The sequence below is a fragment of the Microcebus murinus genome, chromosome X (assembly GCF_040939455.1).
Source record: "Microcebus murinus isolate Inina chromosome X, M.murinus_Inina_mat1.0, whole genome shotgun sequence".
Classification (NCBI taxonomy): Eukaryota; Metazoa; Chordata; class Mammalia; order Primates; family Cheirogaleidae; genus Microcebus; species Microcebus murinus.
The window spans coordinates 61606927-61620542 of record NC_134136.1 but is presented as its reverse complement, the minus strand read 5'-3'; the positions used below and the strand labels follow the sequence as shown (position 1 = coordinate 61620542).

The 13616-nt window shown below is 43.5% G+C and overlaps 1 long non-coding RNA gene across 1 annotated transcript; it reads right to left on the bottom strand.

Moving 5' to 3' along the window:
• Positions 1-5345: 5345 nt before the first annotated feature.
• LOC142865856 (uncharacterized) lies at positions 5346-12395 on the bottom strand. The gene is made up of 3 exons (XR_012915946.1): positions 11359-12395; positions 10885-10996; positions 5346-10439 (listed from the first exon to the last, which is right to left on the bottom strand). It is a non-coding gene; the product is annotated as an uncharacterized LOC142865856 (long non-coding RNA).
• Positions 12396-13616: the final 1221 nt, after the last annotated feature.

Sequence of the window (13616 nt, the reverse complement as noted above, 5' to 3'; positions counted from 1 at the left end):
GCCCTTGTTCCCTAAATATTTACCAAATAAATGTGTTTTCCTTGTGTGCATGGGAAATGGGCCGTCCTGCTGGGCTTTTGTCATTTACAATGGCTGTGGATTTCCCTTAGTTTCTCTTGTAGGGCAACATTGGACTTGTTTGGTATTTAAAATTTCATGTTTATCCTCATGGCATTGAAGTTTATTTTGATCCTGGTGCTTCCTTCAGTTGCCTTCAAAAGTTTCTGTGTAAATTTCAATTTACACAGGAGAAAATTAACATCTGATTGAGTGCCTTCAATTTTATAATTGCATGTTGCATATGCCTATATATACTTTTTGGGGTTTTTTGCTTAAATTTTGGTGGTGTCCTTATTCAGAAATTTTCTAAATAAAAAGTTTGAGAGTAGTCTCAATTTATCTTACAGAGCTTAGGTTGCTGAGTCCTTGATACTTTATAACAGTGAATCTTGTAAACTGTCGGCCGCCACTAGTAAATAGTGCTGAATTTTATTTTGCAGATTACATTCTCGGTATCATTTCATTCTATTAAATGTGGGTCTTAATCCTTTCCATAGGTATGGCGTTAGACGTTACCTCAGATCTGCAAATAAGAAAAAGATTTTTCTGATTGGCTTTGTGCCTCTTGCTTAATGACAGTTACTAACCTCAAGCTGCCACTTAGCCAAACCTTTCCTTTTATTTTAACATTACATTATTTTCTAAGTAGTTATTTTTGTTGAAATTCTAGCCATTGTATAACTTATTTCATTCCTCTGTTAAACTAAACCACATGTTGCGATACCTAAATATAAAACTTCACACATTAAGTATATCATTGGTCCAGTGCTGGTTTGAAGACGGTGAATGCCTGGAAGTCCAGGCCACCGTAGACCTCTTGAAGACATTTGGGACCATTGGAATTTCATTTCCCCCAACAATTGGGTATTGAATTTCATGCCATTTAATTCAATTCTGTCCCTAGTGATCTGTGTATGTTCCCTTTGAAATTTGTGGGGCAGTTTTGATTTGAATATAAATAAATTGACAACCATGATTTTTGTTTTCTGTTGTTTGGGGATGAGTGTTCCTTGCAGGATGTCTTGCATACTTAGGAATTTTGTTTTAGAACCATACTTGTGTATTGAATATATTGTCATTTAAAAATATTCATTGAGGTCCTTCTTCCCAGGTATTCTTTGATAAAAACAAAGAAAAAAACAGCTTGTGTAGTTTCAATTAACATAGAAGTTAAAGAGGAATGGTCCAAGGGCAAGCTCCCCAGCACAAGAATTGGAAGGCATATGCTAGTCCACCCTCAATGCCAGGGTACTGTCCATGCCCCCGTGGCCACAAGTGCTACCTGTGCCTAATGCCTCAAGTGCTACCATATTGGCTTCAGAAATAGGTAGTGACTGCTGATTTGTACTCATGCCTCTATCCCGTGTCACCTAATGTATTTTATATTCAAAGAGATATCTAAATAAGAGGAACACATTTGTTTTGCTCCAAAACCTGAGAGACCTGTGCATTTATTTAAATATACATTTATTTAAATATAGTTAAATCATCTTCTTCTGGAACATCATCATAATACTCCTGTAAGGTTTTTCTGCCCGGGTGAAAAGAAAAGACAGAGAGAGAGAAAGAGTGGGGGCCAACCACGTGGTTTTATTATACACTCCTGGACGAGGTTCTGGGGCCCCAAGGGAGGGGGGCCCCAGAAGTCGCCTCCGTTTGAAGGGGCTGAGGCCTTTAATACCCTTTGGGCCTGGCTAGGGACTTTAGGCAGGAAGACCTGGGGATTTTCCACTGTGACCTTGGGTGGTCATTGAGAAACAGGAGGGGCTGGTGGTATTTGCAGAACCCAGGAGCCAAAACCTTCTTGTCAAGGTGGACATCTGGGTGTGGTTCCACTGAGCAGGGCATGGCAGTTTTGTCCTTGGCAATTCTGGTCTCGTGAGCCTTTTCTTTTTTGATCTAGGGAAGGGAGGGGGCCTGCCACCAACCTTGTACCTCCAAACCCCGAATTCCATCCAGAATTTCTCGTGACTCTATTTCCTTTATTACCAGTGGCCCCAATCTCTTATGTCACGCAATAGAGCTCTCATGGGGCAGATGAGAAGGGCTGCTGGTCTTCTTTACTTATACTGCACGAATGCGTAGAAATTCTGCCAGGGCTTATTTTATGGGTAGGTCTTATTTTTAGGGAAACACGGTAGTTAAATACTTTGTCCTTGCTCACGTTGTTATCACCTACATATCTCTGACAATCCCTCAACATCGACATCTATTACAAATGACTTTGTAGTACCAAAACAAAATGTTTTTTGTCATGTCTGGTATTGGAAATCTTGCTCAACCACTGGATGCATGCCCAGCAGAGGATCCTCTCAAACACAACGTATTACACATTTATAAGGTTCTGACAGTGTTAGTCCAATTGTGCATGAGAAACCTTTGACAAATTTTTAAATAGCCTTTAAAAATCTGAGAGTATGTCCATTTCCTCATGCCCTTCTCCAAATGGGGACTTAAGACCTTTCTTTAAATTTTAATATCTTCCAGAGAATCATGAATGTTGTAATTTATATTTCTCTCAAAATAGAGAAGTGGCATTTATTCATTTATGGCCTTATTCATTTGCTCAAAGCTGTGAATGGAAGTACTTCATCAACAAATATTCACATTCTTCATTTACATTTACAAATCTTCCATTACAAGATTCTTCCCTCTCCTCAACTCTCATGAATAGTATGGATGTTTTTTTTGCATTTTAGTATCAGGTTTTTCAATTCACTGTGAATCTCCTCAGGAAAAATAATGCTTTAATTTCGTTCATCTGTAGGTGTTTGAATAATGTTTGAATGAAAATGCTATTAAATATTCAGGGTCATCTGTGACTTTTTATTGTGTTACCTCATCAGGACTTTGGCCTATGTATCAGTTTCTCAGCGGCAATAATGGGGCCCAGGGACCCTCGAATTTATGGAAAGTGTTTGAAATGTGGGCACTCTCATTTAGGGCACTGTGCCATTAACCTGTAAGTTTTGTTTAACTTTTGGTACTGTCAGAATTGCTCTACCCCTCCTTCCCCTCATGACAAGGGGCCCACGTCCTAGAAACAGAAGGCTGGCATGGGGCGTATGGCCGACCAGCTCCTGTCCTCTCAGACCCGGGCTCAGTAGTCCAGGTCCACTCCTCTGGGACATGGAACAGGCACCGATGGTTGATTCTCACTGGTAACTGCATTGGTGGTCCGGGGCTGACCCAAATCACCTACTGGAATCTGTAGGGAAACTCAGAACCCTCACTAGAGACCAGACTCCACAGCTCTCCTGGACCACCTCTATCACCAGGGACCTGGCCCAGAGTGTGCCAGGTGAGCACCTGTGTCCCTGGGAAACACACAGTTGGACAGGTAGACACCTAGATCTGCAGAGAGAGACACAGACAGAAGGGGAGAGAGGCAGGAAGGTAGGGAGGACAGCAGGGCCAAACCAGCTACACAGGATCAGCTGTCTCCACTCCCTCTGCCATGAGGACACTTCTGCCCTGGATACTTCTTGGACACGCACAGCTTTCCCCCGCCCTGAGCATGCCCTCACTCTGAACTTGGGCCCTGGCCAAAATCCCTCCCACAGTGCCTGAACGGTCAACTATAATTGTGCTGAGATTTTACCATGCAAATGCTTGTCAGAGAGGGCACTCAATGCATTGAAGTCCCTGACATTCCTGGGGAGGGGATGACAACCATAAAAAGGGTGGAGAAAGGAACACTGAAGGGGTGGGACACTTAGCAGTCCCTCCTTGCCACTGGTTGCGACCCACACACTAGCTCCCATCTATCTTGGGACCACATTTAAGAAAAACGGAGAGGTGGAAGGGGAGAAGGGAACCCCTTAAGGCTAATGGAGAGGCCTGTGCCTGGGGGCAATGAGACAGCCTCACCCTCCACTGGAATGGGGGAGCGCTGTGCGTCCACACACATCATGTTTATCGCGGCTAAGTGTATACACGCACAGAATGGGCACCAGGAATTCTGTGCTGAGTGCCAAGGTGTCCAGTGTCTGAACCAGGTTCTCAATCATTTTCATTATTTACCTGCCAGGGCAATAGATATGTATGGGGAACATACAGCGTGCATGTATGAAGCACTCAAGAAATGGAGGCAAGTACCAACACCCCTCAGGACTTTCCAGTTCCAAAAGTCCTTCTTGGGGAGAACAACGACCTACCCATTCATATATGCCAGACTGGAGTGGAAAATACATGTGAACATTCCCACCTCTCTCTTAACCCAAACCTCACCAGTTGTCTCTACTTTTCACCTTGCTGAAAACATGAATAGTTGGGGGAGAGTAGCTAACAGTAAATGGGCCACCCATGACTTAAAAGAAGACAATAATAGTCGGCATAAAAATAAAGTTCCAGCTGCTCCATGGGATTTGGGGAGGAGGTTCCTTGAATTCTGAGGCGGGACATGAGACTTTTCAGCTCTGTAGACTGAATGACAACACTAGAGTTGTTCACTGCTGTAGCCCAATATCTCTATGACAACACAGGGAGAGGCACATGCCCAACCACTCAGTGTGGCACATGCACAGGCAGGACGGGCTACCATAGTCATCTTGTCCTTCCCTGGAGGGGACACGTAATAACCACAAGGCCTCAGCTGCCTAAGCAGGATAAAACATCTGAAAATTCTCTGGTAGTGGAGCCACTGATCCTCACTACCTACTGCAACTGCTAATTCATAAAATGCTGAGACACTGGTCAGCTCAACAAAGGATACATAATGGTAATTAATTGGAAATCTGACACATTCAGAAGAGTACTGATGTTTTTAAGGAACAGATAATGCTCAGAAGCATCTGCCCCTTATACCTGGCTCCATTCAAAGGCAGGTTGTGTGATACAAAGACACATTTCTAAGACTGGAGGACCAAGATTTTAGGCAGGCAGGAGTGGGAATGAACTGCCTGCTCACTCTTCCAGTTTTGGTCCTCATGACTTCTGAACTGCGTCCTGCAGAACCTTACTGCTCACTCTACTTCTGCCTTACCCTTCCTGTGATCAGGAGACACCCCTGTCAGCCACACAATATCCAAATTCAGACTTGTGCTCTTCAGATCACCTTGTATAAGGAGGTATCAGATCACTTACCACCATTCTTTCTTTAAAACTGGGAGAACTTAAGTCTTGGCTTGGAAACCCTAAACCTTGCCACAAACGCCCTCACCTCAAGGTCCCAGAGTACAGAGCTCATATATGTCACCCTGTACATGGTAGGATGCACATGCAAGAGACATGATTCATTGATCATGATTTCTTTCTTTTGAATAATAAAACATACACATGGGAGTTTCTCCAAGAACCATATTTTATTGTAAGAACACAAGGACCTTACAAAATCCAAGATCAAATCAGCAAACACATTTCTTAGGCAAAGAAACCAGAATTAGTCAGCACAATTTGACACGTGGTCTGTAAAATACATTCTCTGCCAAGAAAGATGGCATTAACAAGACGTAGCAGACAATAAGTCATGGTGCCTGACTGAGTGACACAGTAAAAAGTGAAATTAAAGTTTATACCTCCCTGTTGAGAAAAGAAAACTAACCTTTCCCTTTTCTTAGAGCATTTCCCTTAGAAAACTGGAAACTGTGAAGTTCTCCATGTACCTCTCTAAAATGTCGTAAACATTTTGAAAAATCAAATATGCTTCTGCCAATTTTACAATCAGGAATGGACAAGGACCTGACAGTAACATATTTGGACTGCATGAGAGCTAGGCACACAGGGGACACCTTAAGCAGCTGAATCCAGAATCTCATCAGGGTCTGACTACAAAAGAGGCAAATGCACAGCACAGGCAGCACACAAGGCTCCCTATAGTTACAGGAGAAAATCCTGGAATACAAAGGAGATGAGAGAACACAGTGGGCCAGGAAGGACAGAAGTACCAACAAAGGCAACAGAACATCCAGCCCAGTTCTCCTTCCCCCTGTTGCACTATGCAACAATATAAGAGAGTGAAGCCCCACCTACACCTGTGGCCATTTTTCACAGGTCTAGGGCAGTGCACAGAGGAGTGGACACAGCCAAAATGTCAACAACACATAAACCCCCAATGACCAGGAAAGGGAAAATAAGGACCTGCCCCCATCATAAATGTATCAACATCCCTAGGCACATATTTTCCTGTATCACCTCCATGAAGGTACATTGTTGTCTTTGGTTCCCCAGCTATGCCGACCCACACGTGCTGCAAGGGAGGGGAAGGGGCAAAGAGGCAGGTGCCTCCTTGAACGCTATTGCCCATCACGATATTCACCCCCAACTCCCATGTCTTCCAAACTCTCTATATTCTCCTCATGCCCAGGAGACTCCTGACATTCCTTCTAGGATCCTGGAATACCCTGAAATAGGGAGACCTCGGAGCCCTCCCTTCTTCACATTGCAACTGCCTCCTGTCCTTTAACAGCTTCAGTGGCTGTGGTACTACACAAGATGCATGAATCCCTCACTGAGCTGTCTAGGACAGTCTTGAGGGTTCAGGCAACTTCTCGTGCCTATGTAAACACCCTTCTGAGAAGAGCAAAGTGACTGATGGGCTAGACCACAAAGTGGTGACAGTTTACATCAGTGGACGGGAAACGTGACACGTTCAGCTGACAGGGATGTGCCCCTTTCAGCATGACCAACAAGACAACTTAAGTTGCCATTCTGGACACCTAACATAACTCAGAAGGTTCCTGGACAGCAGGCTCAAGGGGAGACATGCAAGAGGATCCCAGCGTCACCAGCTTCATATTTTGGTCAGTGGCAGAACCCATGTGGATTTTCCTTCCCACCAAAGTGCAGAGTATGATCAACGGAAGAGTGTAGGAAGCTAATAGAGAAATGCTTGGCCAAAACGCCAACTTCATTCCCCCTCTCTGAAACAGGAGTGCTCATGATCCCTGGGCCACCCTTGCTGTGCATAGTGCAAACCCTTGTGTTCAGCACATTAGCATAGGAGGAGACAGCCTGACCACTGGCCATCAAATGTGTCTCCACTGGATTCAAAATTCTACTTGCTACAGATACTGCCGGTGAAGCTGTCTCGTTCCTATAGGAATTTACACAAGGCTTCAGAGCCACTGGAGTGGGACGGAGGAGAGAGAGGTTAAGTAAATTGGGAGGTCATAGCAGCAAAAGCAGTTCACTTTCATAAGTGTCTGCTAGTGAACACACCTCACTATCAGCATGAAAGACTCAGTGTTGAGACCATACAAGACAGAAATGTCCCCCAGAAACAATAACAGGTGCCTCTAAGAAGACACGCTCAGATTACCCTATGAGGCTACATATAATAGGGGAAGGATCACATTTCCTCAAGCCATTTGACAGAGGGTAAAGCAGTGCATTGGGAGGCCCTATAGCAACAGCAGTTCACTTTCATCAGTCTCCACTTGTGAACACAGCTCATTATCAGCATGAAAGACTCAGTGGTGAGACCATCCAAGGGAGAAACGTACCCCAGAAAAAAACACAGGTGCCTCTCAGAAGACTCCCACAGATTAATCTATGATGATACCATATAATAACACGTTCCTCCAAGCCCTTTCCCATAGGCTAAGGCAGTGCACCTGATTAGCCAGAAATTGTTAAGTCCTCATTAACAGGGAAGTTCAGAATGCTCATTCATAATGGACAGCCAAGTTCTGCCCCCTTAATAAACTCTCATCTTTGCCCAAGAGCCAGATTTTCCCAAGTCACATTCCACAATACCCTCTGGTGCAGTGCCAGGCATGGGGAAGGGGCGGGAGACACTCCCTTGAACACACAAAGCCTCTGAGAACGTCCCCGCCAGAGTCCCTCAGCCTCCACTTCTCCCAGCAGCTCTGCCAGGTGCCACTGTTCCCAGCCCTTTCCCACCTAGAGTCAATAGGCCCCCGATGGAGCAACCACATGCAATGTGTCATTCCATCTTTCCTGATCACAGAAGTCTCTACCCCTGTCTCACCCTTGAATCCCTATAATTATTCCCATCAAGAGCAGATCATCAAAGTGGCTGGGGATCCCACCATGAAATCTATTGGTTGAAGGTGTATTGCCCTGGCTTTTGAGGAGCATTGTCATCAGCACATATTGCTTCTGCTACAAAAACACCCAGTGTGACCTCTGGATATCCACATGGACCAGAATGGACAGGAGATGGAGCCTGGGGTATTATTTTTCAAGCAACAAAAACATTCTTAAAAGTTCTCACAGCCTGTGATTAATACCACGGGATTCAGAACCATCTGAAGCTGGATCTTATTCCTCCTCCTAATTGATCCTGCCTTTGTTACCATGGCAAGGTTCTGTAATCATTAATGTACTCTGTAAAATGGGAATAACAGTACATTTAACTCATGGTTTTGAGAGGATGAGGTGAGAACCCATTGTACTGAGCACAGTGCTTCGTTCTAGTGACCTTTCCATCAGTGATAGCCCTGGCTTATTTCTTTTGGCTTCATCACCACTACCATCAGCATCATTGTCACAACCATCACCATCATTTCCAGTAGCCCAAGATGCTTCTCAAAACGACCAGTGCTTCTACGTGAGTACAAATGTCAAACAGGGAGGCAGTCTTACAAGAAATACAATCAGTTGCATTGTTCTCCATGCCTAATGCCTACACCTGTGCCTGTGCCTTATATTCAAGCATAGACACTTAGGCACCAGGAAGACAAGAGTTGGTATTTAAGGTGGGAGATCCAGGCCTTCAATTCTCAGGGCTAACATTGTGCCTCTAAAATAACAAACAGTATCAAAGGCTTTTCTCAAATTTCTCAATGGGAAACCAGAAATTTACTTCATAAACAGTCGTGACAAAGGTTGGAACTTATAAAATAGGTACTGCCAGGAAAAAGCCTCACTGCTAATTATACAAAATGGTCACAGTATCAGTGTATGTCTACATGTAGGGATTTCAGTGGATTAAATTTCATTATATTCTCCTGAAATCGCTCAGCTTTGTACATGACTACATAGCAACTGTATAAACTGAAAAGTCATTTCACAACCAGTTGAAAAGTTAGCACATCAGCCCTTATGTATGTTGTACCATTTCATCAAATAGTAGCAAAATAAATTGTCTCCCTCTACTTAAATAATCTACAGAGTTTCAGTCAAAGGCCTTGCCTTGTAGTGGCCAATTTAATCCTCTCTCTTCCTAGCACTCATATAAAAAACAGGCATGAGAAAGCACTTTAAGGCAAATTGGAGTGTGATGTGAAAGACTGCACACCAAGAATTTACAGCACATTACCATTATGACTAGTGAGTAGACATTCAATGACTATACAGCAGAGAAAATTAAGTGACAAGGCTGGCCTAGGAATGAGCTCCTGGGAAAGGTCCAAGGAACCAAGTCTCAGCTTAAATTCTGAGGAGGTCCACCTTCTCCTTCATCAAAGGCTGGAATCAGTGGGACTGCCACCAATTAGGGAAACACCCTTTTGGCATCCTCTACCTTGAGAATGCTGCTTCCATGCTATTACTTAGTGTACCTATCAACCAAGACACGCATTTCGGTCTTCCCCCAAGGCTTCCCCACTCACAAAAGACAAGAAGACCAAAGATGGCGGTGACATTGCAGAGGCAGAGGGCACAACATGTGCATGTGTAACAGGGAGGAAGCATCACAGTTACCTCAAGTTTCACAAGGGCTTTTGACTAAGAAATAAGCCATTCTTGGTCATCATCACAATATTTGGTTAACAAACATGGGTTGGGGTAACGTTTTTCCATGGATCTCAGGCCTCAATTTTACATTGGGTGGAAAATAAAAATGACTCTCATCTTCCAAGGATTAAAAGTAAGTTAACCAATGACAGGGACAAATCAAAAGGATATGAATGACAAGTAGTGAGTAAAAGGTAGACACTTTAGGGTCTCTTCCCAAAGAAATGTGGAATTTGAACTAAGGTGAGTGAACTTCAAGTTCTGTGATGCTACCTTCTCAACGAAACGTGTGCCAATAGAAAACTACAGGACCCAAAAGGACCCATTGAGACTAAAGGTTCAAAGTCAACATAAGAATATCTTAGGATAGTGCACATTTCCAATTAGCACGTTAATTCCCTCTGTCACCTTGTCAAATGTCTTCACCCGCATTTCAATGAATAAATCACCGCACACAAAAGAAATGACTTTACATAGGCCAAGAGAGAGACCTCTCTAGCACTGCCAGTTACCAGGCCCCCACCAGCCTGCACCATTGACAAATGGTAAAGAGTCCTGATGAGTACAGAGGCCTGATCCCTGGCAGCCTCCATGCGCAGTGTCTGAGTTGTCCAGATCAGAAAGTTGCTCAGGAGAAGGAAAAGCCTGAAGTCCTGGGTTGCCTCTTGCTTCACAGCACGGTTGATGAGGTCGGGTTTCCAGAGAGATTCCGCAGACACCCCTGAGGAGGCTTGCTGGCCCTGGGAAAGAAAACAAACATTTAAATGATAATGTAGCAAACTCTAAAGAGCTTGTACAGGGGTAGGGGAGCAGTGGTAGGGAGGGGGTTAAACGGAGCACCCTAATGTTTTTCTCCAACATGTGGAATCAGGAAATGGGATACTACTTCCTTGGACACCTCTTTTGGACTCAGGTACTGGAGACAGTGAATGAGACATGAGGTGTGCTCCCAGTAATGTCTGCAAAGCAAAGAAATGGCCAGGAAGCAAGAATGGGTGAAGATTTGAAGGCATACTGACTTATGCATTACTTTGATTGTTACTGTCTGTCTCCAAGTCTCCTCTGAAATAAATGCCCTCCCCTCCATGGTGGAGGCAGACCCACATACTACCATTCTCCACCAGCCACTTGGCACACAGGTCCCAAGCCTCCCCTTTTACGTAGATAAACATGGCTTTGTAATACCTTCAGATCCATTTTTGAACCAGAAATAGAAAGTCATCTGGGCTGCATCCCACATTCCCTCCATTCCTGGAGTTGACTTTTGACCATCCACTCGAGTTCATCCTGCTATTGCCTGTTAGTGCAAAAGATACCAAATAGGATCAAAGCATCAAAATTTTTAAGCTAAAATGCCAAGATCTGGATTTTTGAAACCATAGCATTCAAATAAATTCAAGCTGGCTGTAATGGGACATTGTCAGTGACCACAGGAACACCACTAATGCCTGGGAAAAGATGTTAGTCTCTAGCAGGGTCTCAATCATGAAGGTAAGAAGCAGCACCCATGGACAGACCTTAACACTGATGGCAGTTCCTAGCTTCTAGTCCCAGGACAGTGGTTTCCACACCTTCCTAAATGATGGTACAGGTAAGAACAGATGGGTGATGCGCTCTGCCCAACACTTGTCACCTCACACTATTGAACGTTGTTCTTACCTGGCTGGCTCCTCCGGAGAGTTAATTCCAGTTCCACGCTAGTCATGATACAGGCTCCCATGCTGACCAGTTCTGGACTTTTCCAACACCGGTCCTGAAGGAGATAGCAATTGTACAGATCTGCAAGACTAGCATCACTGGGGACACACACATGGCAACTCATAATGTAGCTAGGGGGCTGGAGTGGGTATCCTATTACCCTTATGAACAAGAGCTGCTGAATATACCTAGTGGGGACTGAGTACACAATTATTCAGCCAATGCCAGGTAGGCCAAATTCATAAAAGGCAACGTAACACAGAGATTGCAGGAACTGTGCCACAACACCAGGTAACAGTGCCTTTCGGAGGCTCCACTGCTCCGTTCAAAGGGAACCACAGGTCATAGTGGAATCAGTCAATAGAAGTAGCCCATTCCACCCAATTCTTGTCCTTCCCAGGCTAGGCCTTCAACACTCATTTCTCTTTAACTTGTGACATCTAAAAAAATACATGAATCGTGTTTTTGGTTTTTTTTCTATGAAAGAACACCTGGAAAGGCACTAACACCACATTTGAACAAAAACAGTGCATTAAATACACCATTGTGCTTGAAAAATAAAACTGTGCAACATGACCTGCAATTGTCAATTCACTCCCATATAAGTGAAAGCACTCAATCTGTGACTTTCTTCGTTTATAAATGGGAAATTCCCCATTACATTTAAAGGAAACTTATGCAACAGTCTCAGGACAGAATTGGATTAAATAACGTGATATTGAGCACGCAATTCATGTGGGAAATGAAATTCCCAACAATGTGCAGAGGTTACAGGCGACCAGTACTTCCGGGCATTCACTGCCGTAGAACAAGTGGCGGCTTAGTCAATGTGTGCGGTTGGAAATCGAAAATGCCACAAAGCTTGCTTCATTTGGGTACATCTATGAAATAAGATAACACAAAGCCTAAAACCTCAACCAATCCAGTGATATTAAAACAATTTGATGGTAAAATCAAGTCAAACTTCATGTAGCCGGCAACATGAGGGCAGAGCTGTCGTAAAGTACGAAGCACAAACCCAATCAAAACATTATTTTTCTTACTTGTGCATTTCAAAGTACAAAAACTGTTTACCCAAACTTATGAGAACAGGCGGGAGCACCTTTATTTGAATACAATGATAGGAAACACCGACTTCTCTAAAATAAAACTCCACCCTAGGAGAAGGGATGGTTAAGAGCATTCACTGTCGTAAAATATCGAGCACGCGGCCCCTTAATGACGTTCCTCATTTACCAATCCACCCTGTCCCACAACATTTTCTTTAAAGTACATTTATGGATCCGCTGAGAGAGGGTACAAGAAAAGAAACAAAGTACATTCATGGGGAGAGAACAACACTAGAATATTTTTAATTATATAATAACACAAAAAATTATGATAGAAAACAAAAGGCAATTCATCAATCCTACATTAATTTACTCTCTATCAACACAAAACCTTTTAAAGCCCCTTATGAAGAGCCCTGGGACCAAAAGTTAATTGAATGCGATGAGAGGAGGAACAGGTAAAATTAAATGCCAAACTGGGCCCAATTTGTGTGAAAAAAAGCGGCTGATGGGCAGCCGTGTCACGTGATTTAAAACGTCACCTGCTAAACCAGATGAATCACTTCACAATATGCACACTGAAAATACCTTCGTTTGAGAAATATTTATGAAACAAAGCCAAATCACATTTAAGCAAATCCAAATGATTGCCATCTCATGAAAAAATCCCAAGTCAGTATACCAAAAACTAAATCAATAAATAGGATCTCTGGGGGTTTCATTCCCTTAGGATCTTAAAGATATAAGCTCTTGCCAACCCGACTGCTATTTTCCATATCCTTAAAGTGTCAATACCAGGAAGTATTTTAAGAGGTGCTTTTGGCTGAATACTGTGATATTAAATAGACAAGTGTATTATACAAAAGCACAAAACTGAGATCAAGGAGCACGGCCAGGCGATTCCCTGGGGTTAGTGAACAAGCTGGAAGTCCATTGCCTCATTTCACGTAGAAATATTCAAAACACTTTTTGTTCTTGTGAACACAACATATGAAGGAGACCGATTCTGAACTTGAACCATAACAGATTACATTAAACATATAATCATGTTAAATGAGAGACTAAACTGGCAAGTAAGGCAGCTAACTGCAGTCGGCTGTCATAACCCCACCTCAGGAGGTAACTTCCCCCCTTGTCTCTTCTAAAGGCACAGAAATATGAAAACCGAAT